The sequence below is a fragment of the Halyomorpha halys genome, unplaced genomic scaffold (assembly GCF_000696795.3).
Source record: "Halyomorpha halys isolate HHAL.00 unplaced genomic scaffold, Hhal_1.1 Scaffold38.1, whole genome shotgun sequence".
Taxonomy (NCBI): domain Eukaryota; kingdom Metazoa; phylum Arthropoda; class Insecta; order Hemiptera; family Pentatomidae; genus Halyomorpha; species Halyomorpha halys.
The window spans coordinates 1,052,818-1,058,505 of record NW_027110526.1 but is presented as its reverse complement, the minus strand read 5'-3'; the positions used below and the strand labels follow the sequence as shown (position 1 = coordinate 1,058,505).

General features: G+C 28.0%; 1 protein-coding gene across 1 annotated transcript in view; it reads left to right on the top strand.

Moving 5' to 3' along the window:
* LOC106687299 (transcription factor SPT20 homolog) overlaps positions 1 to 5,688 on the top strand; it is a 10,863-nt gene that overhangs the window by 3,347 nt on the left and 1,828 nt on the right. The gene's annotated exons all lie outside the window — the stretch shown is intronic.

Here is a 5,688-nt window from a genome sequence, read left to right as displayed (position 1 = left end):
ATCATATATTCAAATTATGATGAATTCTTATAAGAAATTAAATTCGTAAATAATTGTGTTTGATTTTAAAACATAGCTTCTAAAAAGTATGTTCCATAAGAATCCTTCTTTGAAAATATATTCTTCCATTGGAAATTACTTGCGATTTAATAGCATTACATGGTATATCATAGCCGATCTGTTTTACTCATTAAATAAATAATATAATAAAAAAAGTATGAAGGATATTAATCAATACATAAGTGGAAATAAAAGTTCAATGGCAAAAAGAACATTGATTTAGCCGCTAATTAAAAAAAGAAAATGCAAAAACAATAATTAATTATAATGATAAAAAAAAGAAGTAAATTCAATAATAAATATTCAAACACTCTTGAATTTTATTATATTTATAACATGAATGACATGAAATATCGAAAGAAGTTATTAGGAGTAAGTTAATAATCTTATGATTGATTATCACATGAGAAAATACGGGAGTAATTATAATTTGAGGAGACTCAAATAATAATAAAGAGTTTCTATGAAAAACTCAATTCTTAATAGATTTTGTTCAGTATCTTTGTTTAACTTTTCTAACCTTTCGTTTGCAATTTTTAAACATGCCTTTAAAAAAATTTACGCACAGGAAATATTATCGATATAAAATTGGATTTTTCTTTTAATGAAATTTTCTTATCTAAGATAAATTTTTTCATTGGAAACACAGCGGTATGTTACCTGAAAAAGAAACGGAAACAAAGTTGACGTCATTACTAAAAAATATTCATTTATGATAACTTATAAATACTGTAGTTAATTGAAATTCAGAAAACTCTGAAAAAAAAATAATAGTTTCAAACAAAAACATGAACATCATGTATAAATAAAGTATTTTCTGTGTTAGGCTTTACTTTATGCGTTTTTACACTTCTGACAAACTTATTTATGAATGATGATGGATGATTGTATGAACATGCAAATATGCGTGCAGATATAAAAAATATCACCTCCATCACGAAAGGTTGCTGTATGGAGGAAATAATAAATATCATCAGGTTTATGCAAAACCAGCGAACTCATAAAACCACGACATATTGATTTATTGCATACATATTTATTAAATATATATCATATATAATTATTACTCTGAGGTGTCCCGCCCCAAATACGGTTTCAATCACTCCCTTTTACTTCGTTTTCGATTCTTATAAACAAAATATGTATACAGTTGTAAATAACAATAATTAAATTATTAAAAAAAAATCAATTAAAAGAATTTAAGTCTCAGATATGCCACGCAATAGTTTTTGTAAATCATTTATTGACACATATTACAGTCTACCACAATCTTTCAAGCAATAATGATATGAATCTGCATATTCATATCAAAACCATAAAATAAAAATATGTGACTAAATAAAAGTAAAACTATAATATAATATTAAAAAAATATATTAATAACGTCTAAAAAATATACAATATTGTATAAAATATATATTTATAATTATTTAGTCCTTCAATAAATTAAATGAGACATTCTGTTTGGCAGATTACATCCACTAATTCCGATAACGCATGGCCTAACGTATTTTTCTCTCGGCACTAATATTTAAAACAAAATGAGGATTAGTGTTATTATTGGCAAGTAGACATAAGTTTCGTCAAATATAATTCACTACTTCCCCATCACCATGTGCAAATGCTTTTTTCTTGACACACCCATTTCAAACTTGACTTCTCTCGTAGGTTGTATTCTGAAACGACAAATTAAATTTTGTAAAGAATGAAAATTATAGAATTCATTCGTATAGCTTGAAATATAAATAATTGTGGAAAACTATCCGCTAGAAGTGTTGAGGTGGCTTCACTGCCCTACATAATTTTCTTTTTAAAAAAATAATTTTTCTGAATAATGAAATTTTTCTATATCTCTGAATATGTCCTTTGGATAAACCATTTATTTTTTAAAAATTTATAATTTATTGACATAATTTTTATAGGTAGCTTATGTCTTGACTAAAAAGAGTAAATAAATTAGCAAAAGTAAATAAATAAAAATCTGGTATTCCATGAAAAAAAAATCAATGCATGATAATAAAGATAATATTTGTGAACATCAATTATAATTATCCAGTTCTATATGCTGTCTAATTCAGCAAGAAACTTTAATGTCATAACAAATAAAAAAAATTTCATTGTTTTTCAAAATCTTAGAAGTACCCTGAAGGACTCCGAAAAGTCGGTGTAGTGTAATAATTTTAAAATAATTAAATATTTGGAAAGAAGAGAAAAGAAAATCACTAAATATTTACATGATATAATCTGAACCTTTCTGGGACAGAAGATTGGCGGATAAACAAAAAAATATATAAAATATAAATATTGCCTTTTCTAGTTAATGTTATTCATAATTCGATGAATAATTAATTAAGGGGCCACTCATAGCTCAGTGGTTAAGACACTGTCTTACAAATCGTTGTATATTGGCGGTGCCGGTTCAAATACGGCCTGAAGCGATGACTTTTTCCATTGAGTGGTGGTCCCACAAAATGAAAAACTTTGACCCCCAACCATGGTTAGGCAGTATCGGACTCCAATGGGATTCTTGGCCGAAAAAATTAATTAAATTGTTAAAAACAAATACCAAAATGAGATTTTTAGTCTTCAACGATCACTGGTTTGCAAAAGATATTTTCTAGTTTTAGTCAGTTTTTTAATGTGTGGCTTTTTCATGTCCAAGTCCTAAAAAGATGGTGCGTTGATTACAGATGGATCGTTAGTGAAAAGGTTCATTTTTTTAAGATCATAAAATTAGGCAATTTAAAAATATTTAAAATTTTAATAATAATTAAAAAAGTGAGATTATTTAAAATATTTTAAGAACGATTATGAGTTTTAAGACAGTTAAAGATGTCACAAAGAGACCTTTTGAAAATAGAAACAAACATTAAGCAAAGTATAACTTTTTGTTAATATGAATATATGTTTCTCATCAACGTGACAGATACATCTTCTTGGTTTAAGTGTCTTCTAAATCGGAACTATAATTGAAAATTCATTTAAAAAGGGCCAGTTTTGTCATTGGTACATGTAATTTAAAAAAAACATTAAATTTTTTTGATATTTTTTGTACTAATGGTAAACTCTCAACGTTATTTACAAACAATATTGATGCGTGCGTATCTGGCAAGAAACGGGTTGTTTGATATTAAAACAAGTCGCTACAATCTTCAAAAATCACAATGCTTAATAGAATTTAACGAACAACTAAATGGTCTCTAGTCTATATTAATAATTAAATTTAAAATTCTACAGTTTGGAATATTTTCTTACTCTTGGGACGTGTTTGGAATCCACTAAGAATTTACCCAAGTCCTTGCTCAATATGTGCCGCTCTCAATAAGTCATTATCCACATGCAAATAGGAATTAGCAACAACTACGCTCTCGAATTAGTCAAACAAAACACTTTACGCTGATTTACAACTAATTATGATAATTACAGGATTGCTGAAACTATTCTTTGTGAAGTAATACTTTTACAGATCTATATAACGATGTAAAGTATTCTTTTCTCTGTAAGATCGATGATTGACAGTGATATAAAAAAAGATGGTCCGGAGGCGGTCATAGCAAAAAACCTCAAATAGTTGTAAAACTAGTTAATATGAGCCCATAGTTAATAGGGCATCATCAGGGCTCAAAAATAAAAACACTTAAATGGGGTAAAAAAATAAATGAACAATGTAAATTAAAAATATGTGCACTGAAACGTAAAATTAAATAAGAATAACAAAAGGTTTTATACAATTAATGAAAGAAGAAATAACAACTGATAAAAAATAAATATAAAAATACGGTGGACACTAAAAGATGGAAAAAATAAATAAGATTAAAATCAAAAATATAAGAAGATAATGAACAATATAGGAAGTATATCTTACAGATGACAAGCTAGCTTGGTAATATAAGTTTGGCAGGAAACAGTGAAAGTAGGGGGGGGGAGGAGTGTATGGCTAAATGATATGTTATCAAATGAAAATATTTTAAAAAATAAATATTAAATAATAATCTACATAATAGGGGGAAATTATTATTTTAAAATATATATATATGGATAAAGTACAAAAAAGAAGAAGTAAAATAAAAGAGATGGGTACAATAAATATAATATGGCGAAGAAAAGAAAATATACTAAATAAAAATATGTACAAAAGTATGTAAATTATAAAATATAGGGTTGTAATATAAGTTCGTAGCATTTTTCAATATTTCAATTGAATCCTCTCTGTGTTTATAAAATCATGTTTACTTGGTCAATAATGTTCACATATTCTAAAAAAGGATTAGTTAAGGTGCTTTTATGCATCAGTTTTAACCGAGATTCCTTATCTTTAAGTGGTATTTTGCTTGCTCCAAATGGGAGAGAAAAAGTTCATTTTCGTCATTTAATGATTTTTTTCATTTCCAAAAAAGAAAATCCGCTGCATAGACGGCTAACAAAAGTTGCAGTGAGTATAGCGATGATGCTTTAGGAGAAAGCACCGTCCGTAAGTGGTTTGCTCGGGAATTTTGGAAGACGTAAAGCGCTCAGATCATCCTTCAACTGTTGATGATGACCAAATTCAAACATTGGTCACAGACACGGGATATCGCAGAAACGCTTAGCATATCTCTTACAAGTGTCTCAAATCATTTGTATCTCATAATTGCAAAGACATAGTTTTCCATCATGATAACTCCCGTCCTCACGTGTCTTTGAAAACCCGGCAGAATTATTGGAGTATGGCTGGGAAGTGATTCCCCACCTACCCTATTCACCAGATCTTGACCCAATAGATTTTAACTTTTTTTTGGCCCCTCAAAACTCTCTTTAATTCGCTCCAGGACTGCAAAACGTACATAGAGGAGTCCATTGCGTAAAAATCTAAGAAGTTCTGGGAGGACAGAATTAAAAAAATATCTGACTTATATATGGCAACATGTAATAGATCAAAATGGGTCATATATAATTGATTAAAAATATTTACAAGAATCAGAAGTATTTATTGAAATCACCAGTAATAAACGTTACGAACTTATTTTACAACCCAATTGAAACATTTACATAAAGTAATGAATGTAAGTATAAGTTGGAGATAACATATGAATATCAAGTGCAGATAGAATACATAAAATAATTTTAAAAAAAAAGGATGGAGAGTAGAATATAAAGTTATAAAAGTAAGTATTAGAAGATATATAAAAATAAATAAAAGACAGATAAAAGATATGGGAAAAAACTAACTTTTATCTGCCTTTATTTATTTATTATTCCATTTTTTTTAAATAGATAAAATGAAATAATTTTCATATCATCATTTCTTGAGCATCTGCTACCCGGGCTTATACCACTATACCCAAACCATAGATGGTTTACAGACTTGATAAACCTAAGTACGCACACATTTTCAATGCCTCTTTTACTATCTTACTATATTTTCAAGGCTCCACTGATCCCTAGAAATCTAATTATTGTTGTTTACTTCGACCCCCTCAAAGATATACACATTAAATTTCAATTAATTTTTTCGTGACTCGCTTCTGATTCTAACCCGTGAGGATATGACGACTTTTTTCTGCCTTTCTTCAACTTCATTTTCAAATTTCAATTTCTAAGTTTTGATTTTTTAAAAATAACAAAATCTGTTTATAGCTAAACATATGC